This window comes from Sphaeramia orbicularis, chromosome 7 (assembly GCF_902148855.1).
Source record: "Sphaeramia orbicularis chromosome 7, fSphaOr1.1, whole genome shotgun sequence".
In the NCBI taxonomy this organism is placed as follows: domain Eukaryota; kingdom Metazoa; phylum Chordata; class Actinopteri; order Kurtiformes; family Apogonidae; genus Sphaeramia; species Sphaeramia orbicularis.
Window position 1 is genome coordinate 39,895,873 of NC_043963.1, and position 15,187 is coordinate 39,911,059.

Here is a 15,187-nt window from a genome sequence, read left to right on the forward strand (position 1 = left end):
GAATAAAGTGAAAGAATGTTTTGGGGAGGATGGGGGGGGGGGGGGGGCTGGTACTGAAAACTGAGAATGATAAAGTGGAGGATATTAGTAGAGCAGAATGGAATGGGCAGAAGTGAAACAAAGCTAAGAGGGGAAAGGGTTTGGAGGCATCAGGGCACCATTACTGACTCATTCAGACGTGGGTTTGACTACAAAAAGAGTGTTAAGTATCTGAAATGCCTTAAGTCTCACTGCTGCCTTATATGGTGACATCATAAAACAGAAACAGAAACCTGAAACTTATTGGAGTTTTCAGGAAACACACCCCCTGATGACACACATTGAGGTGTGTATGTGTTTTCTCACATATATATTTATTTATGTGTGTGTGTGTGTGTGTGTGTGTGTGTGTGTGTGTGTGTGTGTGTGTGTGTGTGTATGTAGGGTGTGTGTGAAGGCAACAGTGGTACCAGTAGTGATTGGGGCACAAGGGGCAGTAACCCCCAAGGCTGAGAGGATGACTCCAGCAGATACCAGGAACAACATCAGAGATCTCTGTCCAAAAGAGCAGAGTCCTAGGAACAGCTAAGAGCCTGCACAGAACCCTCAGGCTCCAAGGCCTCTGGTAGAGGACCCGAGTCTGAAGGAGACACCGCCTAGGTGGGCGAGAAAAGATACGTATGTGTGTGCGTGCGTCTGAGTACATGTAGGGTGTGAATGTGAGTGATAAGGAGGGAGTGGACAGGGATGACCTCAATCCTAAGATGCTATTGATGTTTAAAACAGTATCATTCCAGTTTTCTTTCCTTTCCTTTGAAATGTCACAAAATGTATTATAAGTCAGTCCCTCAACCCTCCATCTGACCATGCCATTAAACAGCAACTATCAGCTACAAGTCCGGAAAAGCACATTTAATGTAGTTGAAGCTGTGCGTTTTCGTTGGAATTATGTCATTTTAGCTACAAGTTACCTTTTCAAAAGAAATACTACACAACTCTTGACAATTTCCTCTGATTCACTGCTTCAAATACATACCACTGTCAGTGAGCCAGGCTGTTTTACAGAAGGTCTTTTCATTCATGCTTTAGCTCTGAATCAACACACACTACTTCAGCTGTAAAATACAAACATAGAAAGTAAACATCCTTGAGGTGCTTTCATGAGTGTGTGCTTTCCAATGAATCAGTGGGCTGTAAACCTTTTAAATATGTAACTTAATTCAACATAGAGGCCCTGTTGTTACATTTCAACCTGCACCCACACCATTCCACTTCTCTTGGAGGAAGCGTGTGGCCTTCCTTCCTCTGACCCTCTGACCGTGAAGAGTCTTCACAGTCTGCACGTGACACAGTGGACAGGAATGTAAATATTTATCTTCAATCTCACCTTGACTTCCGACAGTCCTTGATGTGGCACATGGACAACATTTTAAGGAAAGAGAGTGATTATCACATCTAAACTATCACTGTGACAAATATGTAATATAGCAAGAGCTTTAGGAAGGATACACACGAGTCAAAGTGAGACAAAAGCATACCACAGACTGCATGTAAATGAAGGGTGTATTGTGTAATAGATGCAGGCAGTCTGAAATATGTACATGGGTGAAGTTGTTCTTAAGTGCAACACTCACTGCATTAAAGTACAGCACCAAGAATTAGACACAAGGGATACTGATGAGTGATGAGCGGTATAAAAGTAAATAATGACGTAGTGTAATTAGTAGATAGTGTGCATCATGTAATGTGAGTCAATGTTTTACTGCAGTCTTTTTTGTCTTGCCTAATAAAGGGCCGTTCTGACCTCAGCCTATTCCTTGCGTGTGAAACAATGTGAGGAATGTGGGTGTAGAGGACGCACTAATGCACCCTGTGACGATGACTGACATCTGTAAAGTGGATGCGTCCAGACATGTTATCATTCAGCGTTGGAGGTAATCTATCAAGACACAGGACTGATCGATTAAGTGTGCATTTTCATCACCATGATGATGAAGTTTAAAATGTATTTATCAATTATTAAAATTCAACTATACAGCTCTGAAATGCTGGTACACAAGTGGGGAAATGATCTGGAGTTAAGTCATCCTCCATGGGAGTTCACACCGGTAATAAAAGAATGCTGCAGTGTGACTGCAATAGGGGCATAAATAACATGTCCTCACTCTTGAGTGGGATGTGATAGTGTGGTGTTAATATTCTGGATCTGGTTGCACCAGTTAGTCTACTTGTAAACCCTTCATTATGTCTGTATGTTAAGTACAGGTTAAGTTAAATAAAACATTTTACCTACATAATTTACATTTGACACCATCTAGCCAATCAGATGCTGCTGCTGCTAGTCATCAGTTATCTTCAGATAAACCCCTGATAATTTGGTTGCAACTGTATAATTATTTATTTTTATTCCGAATATCAAAAAACAAGAGAAAACAGTTTAAAAAAAAAAAAAAAAAGAAAATACATACATATCATATATATATATATATATATTAGAAAAGGAGTGGGATGAAGTACAACTTATATACTCACATCCCTTACCCTTTTTCTACTGATTACAAAGTCCCATGTCAGTTCCTCAAAGTATGTGAACAAATCTTACACATGCCAAAAATAAATTCTAACCAACATAACATAAGTCATCGTCATCATTTCAAAATTGAACATTATCATAGACTTTCCTAATATCATGCAGGCCTAAATAAAAACCTAAGTTATGCTAAAGCTAGTCAGTTGTTAATGTTTTTTTAATTGTTTGGATACACATGTACATTTTGAGATATCAGAGAGGTGTTTGTCTTGATACTCTGTGTGAATTTGAGGTTATGTTGTTATATACCTGTTCTTACAAACGGTTAATTACTATCAAGCTGACATGCTTACAGACTTAGGAGTAAAAATTAAGTGGTAAAAAAAGAATGTAATGCTTTCCTGTGTTACCAAAATAAGTTTTTCACATATCCTTAATGATAGTAACAGGTGTGCTCTTACAAAAACACCACCCTCATCGGCCTCCCACTCTTTTATTGTATTCTCCATTTGTACTGAGTACTCTATTCTACCATTGTGGCTGGGTAAACATAGGTACAACCTTTCTTTACTGCTTGGTGACATTCTTGTGTTTCCCACACTAACTTCTAAAAAACTTGCCCAAACCTGCCTCATGGACTCACTGAGAAAAAAGCACAAACAATGATCACTCGGAGATAGAGACTTTAAGTTTCACTGCAGAGTATTTATTGGTATCTAGTGGCAAAGATGTATATTGCAGCCGAATGAACCTCCACCCATCACAGTGTCCTACAGGGGCCGCTAATAACACAAATAACCCTTGTTTAAGTCAACCAGCAGTGTAAGGGGGAAAAAACAAAATGACTTGTATTTTCCAGATATCCTGCAATAATAATGTTCCGTACCTCCTAAATCTTACACACATTGAACCTTTAAGAAACATTTCCTATTTTTCCCCTGGAACTATTCCAATCACTTTTCAAATTGGATGAATGACATTTCATTGATTCAAACAGAATATGATACAATCACATCATTGCTTATAATGATTTAAATATTAATCATCCGTCTTGTTAGTGACACTGCCGGTGTCATATAGAATTCTGACCCCATGGAAATCTGACCCCCGGGTCACTGTTCTAGTATGGAAAACTGACCCACCCCACAGAATTTTGATCCTTTATATGAATTTGTACTGTATGTTAATAAAATGTTCTAATACATTTCTATATCATAATAAGCTTAAATATATGTGTATAATTTGAAATTTTCAACAGAAACTACAAAATTAATTGACTCAGATAGCCATTGAAATAAATAATCTGTGTTCATTTTATAGTTGCTGTACATTATAGACATGAAATCTACCCTAAATTATGAAAAAACTGAAAAAAAAAAAAAAAAAAAGGTTTTATGTATTTATTTTTTAATGTATAAATCAAATTTTTAAAATAAATATTAATTAAAAGAATAATAATTTTCTATGCTGTAGAATTTTTACTCTGTTTTATTATGTAATGTAGTTGTAATATGCAATGTAGATCACTTTTCCATTCTATAGATTTTTGACCCTTTGCCTATTTCTATGCTTTATTGTGTACTGTAGTTGTAAGATGTTTTTTATTATGACCTAGGTACAAAATAACAATATCTCACAATACTTTTTTAATATGATAGTTATAATCATAACATTGCATATACTGTAAATGCATACTTATGTTGCATTGAACATTGTATATTACTGTATAACAATTGTGTGTGTGTGTGTGTGTGTGTGTGTGTGTGTGTGTTTATGTATGTATGTATATATGTGTATATTTATTTATTTATTTATTTTTTACAACTTTGGGGATTTACTGGGGGTGGGTCACTTTTCCATAAGGGGGGTCAGAATTCTATAATAGAAAACTGACGTGCAGGTCACTTTTCCATGGGTGTCGCTTTTCTATCTGACACCGGGAGCCATTTCCTGTAGTCTCTGCCTTTTGTCCTAACATTGTCATCCTTAATATAGCTGATGCATCAACTGTTAGTGTTCTGCACTGTCCCAACAGCTTAAATGTTTAAAGGAACACAAAGGTCACATTTGTAATATTTCTGAGTCCTTCCTACAGCACTGATGGGCACTTTGACAGTCCAGGTTTATTAATGCACGGAGTTGGATCTCAGTTGTACTTTCAGTAAACTATAACAAGGGCCTTTTCTTTATTTCTTGAGCAGCATTAGCATTACTAAGATAGCACAGCTCGATTCACTCAATCCTCCATGGTCCCACCTAGTAGGTAAACCCTGTCTTTATCTGCCTTCTACTGTGTTCCCCCTCTTTTTTTCACACGGTCACGCCTTTATTTTTTTATCTCTCTTGTGCTCCCATAGGAAATCAGGTGCTAGGCAGCGGCCTGGTGAGTGCTTTAAGGCCGTGTCTGTGTGTTTTTTCTAAGTCTTTAACTTTCTTTGTTAGCTGGCGAGAAAAAAAAGAGAAAGAGAGATGAGAGAAGGATTAGCTCATGAAAGCAAAAGGCAAAAGGTTGGATATAAGCGAGAGAGAAACAGGAGAGAAAATGAGAAATAGTGAAAGAAGGAGAGGAAGGAGATTCTGCAGTTGGTTGCCACGGCTACCAGGAGGCAGCTGATTAGGGCGTGTGATGTGTGCGAGTGTGTCAGGTCCTGCAGGTCCATCTCTGTGGCTGATAAATGGCCCGATACGACATGTGGAGAAAGGACGATTTTAACGATCATTAGCAGGAGCTTCCCATTCATCAGCTCTGACTTGTCTGTTGCTCTGGTGTTGCACCATAACAAGTTGCAACATTCAAATCCCCCGATGGTGAAAGCCCCTGACCATGACACACAACACACACGCACTTCAGTTAACACTGGAAATTCTGTTCCTTTTAGGCAAAACAGGGCTTGAGACAGATTGAAATCCTGTAAGTTAGGGAATGCACATGGCAATAATGTAAGCGAGGGAATGTCATTATGTTAAGTTAGCAAATGTGTGCTAAGTGAGCAGAATGAAGATCAGTTTCACACATTATTTCATTAAATAAAAAATATTTCAAGATCCCAAAGCAAAGGCAAACTTTTTTAGTGATGGAGAAAATTATAGATAAACATACTTTAGATGTAAAGATGGATTTAATTTAGATCTAAATAATAGGATGAAAAATGTGGTGGAAAATACTGAAATGATTAATGAATTGTTAACACAAGAATGTAACAACTGACTGTTTACAATTTGTAAATGCTGTTTCTCTCTATTTTCATCTTTGTAAAATGGATATTTTGGGATATGTGACTTAAAAAAAAACTTTCAAAAGTATTGCCTTTGGGTTGTGAAACTTGATTTGCACGTTTTTAAATTTTATAGACAAAAAATGTAGTTGCGCAATCACGTAGTGCAGGCATTGAGTTTGTTGTCACTTTTAAACTGCACGTGTATGCACAACAGACGAGCAGGCTTCTTTTAATATGATAGTCTCAGTGTCTTTGTATGCATGCTCTGACATCTGCTCTAGACAGCTTCCTTTCAGCACACAACGATCGCTTTCTAGCAACTCTCATCTCATGTGACGCTCAGGCTTTGTTGACCACATGCAGTGGCGGGAAACTAGTGGTAAGACTTAGAGATAAAACAACGCTGCAGTTGAACAGCAAGCTCATGCCCACCCCCCCATTCAGGAGCAGAGTGGAGTCCAGAAAGTTCTGCTCAACTAGAAAGTTCTCTGCGTTCATAGAAAGCTGACAAAGGCTCTTCCCTCTGGTCACATAAGGGCCTTTGTGAATGAGCACAACACTCCCACTGAATAGCAATGACTTGACAAAAACAATCTAGATGAACCAGCTTTGAACCAGTCCCATCCAGAGACTAGGGCTGAACGAGAGCATGAGCTGAAGTGGAAAGTTACCAAATCAGAAGGAGGTCATGATCTGTGGAGTGCTAAACATGGTGGAAAAAACCGCAAACAACTAAATAAACTAGAGGGCCCTATCTTACACACAGAGGAGAAAAGGGAAAAAAAAACTGTTCTGTCCTCTTTTTCTGGATCTGTTCCAAAATTTAATGGGTTTATTCCTACCAAGAGATTTACCTTCAATTCTGGGAGTGGGGGGTTGGTGATACAAATCGCCTATTCTATCACCTCCTTCAATTTCAGGTTCTCCACAGATATACTACTCAAAATCAAACATGCGCTCAAGATGTTTCCTTACATTGTGATGCATGCACTAGAGCAGAGGCCAACCTCCTCCATTGCTTTGATCTGTCCCAGAATAGAGAGATAGACAAAAACTTTTATTCTTTCTCTAACCTTCTCCGAACGTCTTGATGAAGGTAATCTTGACTTCTGCTCCCACCAATATATAACGATAAATAATTGAAGGGCAGTTTCCTGATTAAAACTACTTCTTGTATATGTGAAGTGCAATCCACATGAATTCATCTTAATATCTAATCTATGATGACAAAGCCTTTCAGCATGATAAGCATGCATAAACCCTGTGTGTAGGTCACTGTCGGCATGCTTTAAATACCATTTCACAGCTATAACGATACTTTCAGGGCCTATCTGTACATCTCTAAGTGCTTTATAAGTGAATGGCTAAGTTACAATAAAGCCACATTTGCACAATCAGTCAATGAATGGACTGAAGAGGAACTGAGCAAAAACGACAGTTTGTTTTCAAAGCTGAAACAGGCTGAAACTCTAACTGGTTGTGACTGGATCTGAGGGGAAGAGGATGATTAAACTGGTCTGAAAAGTGAACAGAAAGCTGGATCATATTTGAGGAGTTCACATGGTGCCTGTCACCCAGAGTCTGATGGCCCAACAGAGTCACAAGGACAAAGAGCTGGCTTTTTAGTACATTAACAAATGTCATACGTCATTGCTGGAGGTGAGCAACACTTCCTGCTAGTTGTGAAACTTTGCCCAGACTACAGTACGGAGCACGGAACATCATGTGTTTTTGTTTATTAGGTAAACTCACTGTTGCATGATCCAGCTGACGGATGAAATCCTGTTTGAAGAGCGACACCATGTGAAAGTGACACGGTGTTCTGGACTGTGAAACTCAACATGAGGTCATCCAGGCTAAGTGTGTGTAGATAGTTCCAGGTACAGTGAATGTGTTTGTGCTCTGACCTCTGCCTTACATTGTGACTAAGAGTCCATGAGAGCATCAGAGGACCACAGTGACATGGCAGGATCAAAAGGAAGAGCAGATTAACTTTCATGATACAAACCCCCAGTTCACACATAATACTGTATTTTATGACATAATGACTGAATTATCATTCTAATGTTAAAGTAATAGAAATACTAAAACTACTGTGTTGTAAACTAGGGGTAGACCTCTTTATTTATTCATTTATTTATTTGAAATCAAGCCTGACATTAATACCAATTATTAATGATCAATGGGAAAAATAACTGATATTTGTAACAACTATACATTTGCTGTAAAAATGCAGATCCTGGTGTCAAATTTTACGGCAACTCAACATAAATTTTGGTAGAAAGCTGTCAAACCAAATCAAGAGAGTACTATTCAATAATACTGTATTTATACAATATTTACTATCAGATTTCACAGAAGGGATTATAAATAATAAGTATTCTAATCAAAAGTAAATGAACTATTGCTGAGGACAGATAGTGCTATGGGAAGAATTATTTATTGTGCATTAATTTGTTAATGGCTATCTCAAAAAAAAAAAAAAAAGAAAAGGACACCTACAATCATAAAAACATAAAAACTGCAGATTATCAGGTCTGATTAGGGCTAAATAATTATCCTACTATAGGGCATTGTGGGAAATTTAGGATCCAACACTGTTGAGACATTTATTTAAACCAAATTATAGTTCTTTGTTGCTGTACCAGTGCTAGTCTCCAGTCTGTCTGAATTTGGTTGCATATCTTGATAAAAACAATCTTGTCTCACAAATACAGCATAACATCAAACATCACATGACTGTTTTAGTGGATAAATAATTACCGCTAGCATCACTAGGACTATATTGGTAGGGGGCATCAATGGGCTTTTGAATGACGTCAATTTTGAAAAATTAGCCAACAATGTAAACGCCTATTCCTGTTTATCATTGTGGTCATCAGTGGCAAGAGTTTAATCTGCGTTTGCTTCTCTTCCTTGAGGCCTTCCCTCATATTTCATCCTTATCATAAAGGGTCAAGGCAGTTGCAGAGCCAGAAAGGACACAAGCTGGCTGCCAAAGAACACATATGACTAAAACTGAAAAGCACTACTCTACAGCTAAGTTAAATGTAACGCATCTTTCCTTCTTGGACTTTAATGACGGAACAGGACTAACTTTTTTTTTTACTTCTCTTGTCAAGTGACAAGAGCAGACACTGGATAATATGTTGACAAAGTCAGGGAAAAACACAAGAAAAATAGGAATCACATCCAACTAAAACTGACAGGTTGTCCTAAAAGTCAAAAAAGATGAAAGTGCACTAGCTGTGTAAGGAAAATATGGAAAACACATATTACACTTGCTGATTCTGCAGGAGGAGTGCATCCATTTGGATCGACTTGTTTAAAATGTGCATGTTTCATATACAGTAGACAAAGATCTTTGAAGCTCCTTGACTTATGTAGCAATTTTACACTGCAGTTCACTCAAATAAGTGGTTTCTTTTTGCACTGTGTGTTGCTCCTCTCTACTTATTTTTCATGCATTGCCCAGAAAAAGAAAACATGACATTTTAAATGCAAGCTGACAGACAGCAGCTCCAAGCACAGTGGACTGGACTACTGCTGTTTTAATACTGAAGAGAGTGAAAGACAAGAGAGTCATGATGTTTGTCAATCTTCCATGTTGTGTGTATGGAAACCCAGAGGTCAGCTAAAAAGCAGGAGTTTTAAAAAGGCCCGAAGCACAAAGATCAGCAACAACTTGTGTGGTAAGTTTTCTTGGCTCGATCACTTGCCACTGAAAGTATGAGATCAATGCCGGCATTGCTGTGGGGTGACGAGGTGTTCAAGACAACGGGTTCTGTAAAATGTAATGGATCATTTCCAAGCAGTAGACAGGAAGCAAGGAATGAGGAAATTGAATCATTAGGTTGTCCCTCAGTGACACACTAACTGGTGCCAATGCCACTGTGACTGTATGTACTCTTTCCACTCATTTTAGACCTTGGAGCTTACCGTGTATATGTGTGTGTGCGACGGTGTGTGTATGGGCACGTGTTGAGCCGGCGGTGAGGCCATGAATTAAAGAGGAGATTAATGAGTCAGGACATGAAGGCTCAGACTCCAATCTGTTCCCTGCCCCACTCTGGGGGCTGTCTCTCTGCAAAAAACCCCATTCTGTCAGCAAACACACACACATATGTATACGCCACTGAGACACACCGGGAAGGCCAAGGACTCGGGACGGTGTGTTTGTCTGGTACAGAGAGAGCATGAAGGAGAAAAAGGAGAGAGAATCAAAGCAAAGAGAAGTATATCTGACTGGATGTCAGCGACATCACCTTCCGCCCTGTAGGCCGCCACCCCGCCAAAACACCTCACCATGACCTAGAGACCTGCCATCTGTTGGAAAAAGAAAAAGAAAAAAAGAAAGCTAGAAGATAGAAAAGAGAGAGAGAGAGAGAGAGAGAGAGAGAGAAATAATAACACAAAGAAAGAATGGAAGACACAAAGAAAGCGAGAGTGTGAAATGAAACAAAAACGAGCAAAAACTAGAACAAAAGAGAGCAAGATCGAGGCTTGCTGCAGGACAAAAAGGCTGATGAAAATAACTGGAAAGTGAAAAGGGGGAAACCCATGAGGAGAGGAGAGCAACTAGCAGGAATGTTATGACCTTTCCCATACTGACAATCACTACAAAACTGGGGGCTTAGGGCAAAACTACACTCCCCTCACATACTGTACATATTCATAAAATCTTAAAAAATATGACAGACACAGATTCAGGATTCCCCAGAATCATTTCAGCGTGGATGAATATAAATGGGGCTTGCACTACTCGACTTTCTGCTCTCTTTCTATTATCTCCCTTTTCTCATTGCACAGATATCGTTCGTCTTTATTTCCTCGCCCCCTTGGCCATTCCAACAAGCCTGTGATGAATATAACGTCGATGGCCTTGATGCTCTTTATCATCATTTAGTCCTTGTGCTATTTGAGATTGGGCACAACATTACCATGAAATACTCATCAAGCCATTCTATCCAACCCGCAGCTCTCCCACTTTTAATACATGCCATGAGACTCACTAATCCCATGATATGCCTCATAATCTGATCACAGATATGAGCATAGAGAGAGAAAACACAGAGGGAGAGCAGATAGAGTGAGAAGGAGGAGAAGATGGAGAGGGATGAAATGCAATCAGAGAGGAGAGCGAATGCAGGCAGATGCTCATGCTTTTGCACTCAAGACATTAGAATGGGAAAATGTCGCAGGAGAAAAGGGTAGGGATGTGGGCTGGAACAGAAATGGCAAGAAATGAGGGGGACAAGCAGACAGGAGGAGGAGAGGGAAGAGTGGAGAGGAAGATGGAAGGAAGGGGGGGGAGACTTGTTCGTGACCTGATTTTACCACTAAGCCTCAGTCTCAGAGAAGTGGAGCAGCACATAGGCAACTAAATGAATGTCTTCTCTGTGCTCCACAGACATACAGCTGTTCGTAGACTAAATGTAACCTGGTGCACAAAAACCCAACCCTGCTATACATGTAACCTATTGACCTACATACTGGTGTCCTCTAGCTGAGTCACCAGCCTGCACCGTTCTGCCTCTGTATCCACATCCTCCTAACCTTGTGCTGCCAGACACATCCGTGGGGGGGTTCACTGCACCCTAATGGTACACTACAGTGAAAGTCTGATGTCTTCCAGTCTGCCAAAGGCGCTCTAATAGCTCTGTGCTCTGCAGTGGAGCTGGCAGTATAGACACACACACACTCATCTATCTTCACAGCTGGATATGTGCTGTGGATGTATAAACACAGTCTGTGTGTTGAATATAAAGGCACCTTGCCGCTGTTAACTTAAAAGTGTGTTTTTCTAAATGAGAGACAGAGTGTCAGATGCCGTCTGTGTGTTACAAATTTACTCATTAGAGAGCGTGCTGTTGTCTTTCTGCTGGGTGTATGCTGATCTGTGTGTTTTCCTCTGCTGTGGGATGCTTCAGGGCGGTTACAGGTCATTCACAAGACCAACACATGTTCTGAGAGAAGCTGTAAATATACACAGAAGGGGGCAATTGTTCATACATATATGTTGACTGTACAGGCATTTTTTTCCTTTCCTTTACTTTGTATTAAACAACAAAGTGAGTAAACTTGCTCATAACAGAACATGAGTTGCACATGAACTGCTCTACATCAATTTTTTCACTCATTTTTGTGATGTCCTGGTTCTATTGTACTTTCCAGTTGACAATTCCAAACCAGAGCAAAAGGCAGACCAGATAACCCTGCGGGAATGGTACAGCCCAATTTTTGCCAAATGTGAGCATGTAAATGTATCCCACAACTGCACATGAAAGTCGTTTTTCTTAAACATGTGGGACACAAGTACATACATAAGAACAACCAGCACAGACAACATGTCACTGCTGCTCTTTTGACAGAGCTAGAGGCAACTGAATCATACAATCTGTTTACTGCCATTTTCAAGCTGTGACTCTGACACACACCATTGAATCTAAGCAGACACACCATCGCCCATGTGACACATCTCACACATCATGAAATGCATTAGCTAAAACGCAGACGCATATGCATATAAAAACAACAAAGACGCATCTGTGGCCAAAAAGCTGCATTCATATGAAACAATCACAGATCAATCTGCATAGAGCCGCCCACCACTGTTAAATGTGCGTCTCTTTACAAAGGCATTTATTGACGGCGCGCTAACAAAAGTGATCCATTGATCCAAAGCAAAAAAGGTTTGCTGGACTATTGTGTCTCGCTGCGAATTTTACGTGTGACAAAAGTTAAAGAATGAGACAGTGACAAAGTCAGGTTTACTTCAGCATTTCATGTCCAGCTCTGATTTTGTCAGCAAAGCAACAACACACCTGTGGTCACAACGAAAAAGCCAATAAAGCAAATTCTTGCGTGTGTGTATGTGGCCGCAGGTCCTTTGTCTGAGGTAGTCACATGACCAGTCTGACTTGGCGCCGTCCCCTCCCCTGTGCAGCACGCCACCAAACAATGTAAGAATTAAATGTATAAGACAACAACAAAACATGCCATGTGTTTAATTAGCAACAAACAAGCAGACGTACAAACTTTGTCTGATGGGAGAAACATTGTTCCTCAAATACACAAAAACATCTTTTCTAATTAGTCATACATGAGCCATTAGTGATAAAGGGATGAGATGGAACATAAGATATCGAGGGAGGGAAAATGGGATGAAGGAAAAGGAAAGATGAAGGGATGGTAGGAGCTGTGTGGGCAGGAGTGTGGGGGTAGTGAGCGGGGATAAAGTCGGAGGGAATCGATAGCACTGATGACGATGTTCCAGGGAATGTGCGTGTGTTTTTGAAAAACAAACTGACAAACATGAGAGAAAGCAATGCAACACGGGTACACAGGGTTAAACGAGATTGACGAAACGTGGCAGTGTGCTAACACGTCTGCTCTGTTATGTGTTTAGCCGCTACAGACTGGAAGATATAGGAGAAACAAATGGATGTGGAGATGGAAGGAAACGAAGAAAGAGGGAAGTGGAGGAAGGGCAGACGAGGGGAAATAAAGGAACTCAAAAAAAAAAAGATGAATAGAGCAGGGGGGAGGAGGAAGGGGCGTACACATAAAGACCATAAGGGACAAAATCAATCGAAGGAAGGGGATGGAAGGACACAGGGAGGTAGATACTGAAGATGAAGGGTGGCGGGGCATCAGAGGAGGGGGAAAGAGAGATGGAGGCAGGGTAGATAGGTCCCAAGGGTGAGATTTCCTACTCCTCTACGATAGGACGGCCTGACAGACGACTCTGTGGATCTAACCGCCTATCCTATGTGCATGTTAATTACAGAGAGAGAGAGAGAAAGTCTGCCAAGGAGAATGGCACAAAGGAAGCTCAGGTGCTCCTCTTGTCAAAACAAGTCAATGGCCTACCCTCCACAGGCCTTTAATTACAGCATGAGCCACTTTTCAATGGAGCCAGCCTGTATACATTCAGACATAAGGATAAACATACAGTTTATCTATCACACAAAAACATGTGCACAGCTCTAAGTGTCAAAGGTGATAAAAACAGGCTTGGGAAAAATAGCCAATACAGACTCGGCTGCTCGAGGGCATTTTTCTTGTAGTTAACTTTTTCTTGACCTCACCGAGACCATCAACAGCACAACAACAGGCTAATGGTCTCTTTTTTTTCCTCATTTCTCTTCTAGAAGCACCCCCTATCTCCGTCCAGCCCCAGCCAAGCTTCCCCAGACCGTGGCAGCACACTTCTTCTAAATGAGTTTAGCCTTTATTAGTCTGTCGGGGGGGTGTCGTTGTTTTCCCCGGTAGCAGGTTGAGATATTATTCATCTATAATTGGTAATAACCTCGTACCCCCACCCCAAGGCAGCTCAATCTCCACTGAGTAATCACTGCCATCGCCTGCTCTGCTGGAAACAGCATTATTAGGTCGATGGCACTGTCTCTACCTCTGCTGTCTGCCAAGGAGGTTTATTATCTTACAATATATGGCTTCACTGCTGTGCTTCTTTTAAAACCACAGGCTGTGGAAGGTGAATCTGGCTGGAGTGTAGTTATCTCGTATTCCCCTACTACTATCTAATATCTCAGCATCCTGGACGGCAGAGGCTGCAAAAAAAGCTCTGCTGGGATCTTTTAAGCTTACGTCTTATCACTTTTTTATGACAGCAGGATTCAAGGTGTTGTGCAAAACACCTTTCACTTTGCAATATTTAGCTGTCACCTCAGTAGCCTCACAGTTGAAATGCCTTACAGTATGGGTGCACTCGCATGCCTCCAGAGAATAATGGTAGTAGGTTTTCAGTGGAATAACCTCCCCCTTTAAACCTGGTTTAATACTATATTATTCGCTGTAGATAACGTCAAGTGCCTGAGGGTTTTTGTACAGTGAATTAAATTAAAACAGTCAATAATTATCCTTACAGTAGAATATTATCAAAATACAACCATGTGTACTTCATTCAAACAAATCACTATAAAAATATGAAAATAGAGATGTGTGATATATATACATATATATGTATATATATGTGTATGTATGTATGTATGTATGTATGTATGTATAAACATCTGTCATTTCTTATTGTACTCTACTGTAGGCAAATAACACACTTAGTGGTAAAATTTGACTTCAGTTGGATGATGCATGGTATCACACAGGCTAGACCTAATTTTGGCAAGAAATGTCTGACACGGACATTGTAGGAAATTGCATTTTGAAAACAATGCCACAGACCCAGACTGGTCCCCACAACAGATTTAACCACCATCAACCTTCACCATCTATGCAAGAATCATGTCAAACAATAAGCACAGACTTTCTTTTTGGTAGCTGAAATGTTTCCTATCTTCCTTTTTCTATTTTGTAAAAAATGGTAAAAAGGTTCTAAATTAATGTTGAGAAAATAATAAAATATGAGGTAAGAACTTTTTATTTGTTAAAGAAATAGTATACTATTCATTCAATAGAAAATGAGCTGTATTGTTATGTATGT

The 15,187-nt window shown here is 39.9% G+C and overlaps 1 protein-coding gene and 1 long non-coding RNA gene across 2 annotated transcripts in view; both read right to left on the reverse strand.

The window, feature by feature from the left end:
- bcl2l1 (BCL2 like 1) overlaps positions 1 to 15,187 on the reverse strand; it is a 28,956-nt gene that overhangs the window by 4,855 nt on the left and 8,914 nt on the right.
- On the reverse strand, positions 3,813 to 7,938 carry LOC115422393 (uncharacterized). The gene is made up of 4 exons (XR_003935840.1): positions 7,924 to 7,938; positions 6,835 to 6,839; positions 6,461 to 6,468; positions 3,813 to 3,875 (listed from the first exon to the last, which is right to left on the reverse strand). It is a non-coding gene; the product is annotated as an uncharacterized LOC115422393 (long non-coding RNA).